Genomic DNA, 211 nt, shown 5'->3' with positions numbered 1-211 from the left:
GCGCGGACGTCGTCACCTGGTGGATCTTCGAATTGATGTCGAGGACCAACTGTTTCAACGCGGCTAGTTCGATCGCGGTGTGCGCGTTGATGTCGTTACCGGCATTGGTGATACGTCGGTGGTTCGTTCTGTGGCGAACAGGTGTCGACGATACTGCGCCGTTGAAGCTTCGGCGTTTGCAGCGAGAGGAGCAAGGATCTTTGCTATCGCC

The sequence above is a fragment of the Brassica oleracea genome, chromosome C2 (assembly GCF_000695525.1).
Source record: "Brassica oleracea var. oleracea cultivar TO1000 chromosome C2, BOL, whole genome shotgun sequence".
NCBI classification, from domain to species: domain Eukaryota; kingdom Viridiplantae; phylum Streptophyta; class Magnoliopsida; order Brassicales; family Brassicaceae; genus Brassica; species Brassica oleracea.
This window is presented reverse-complemented; position numbering follows the sequence as displayed.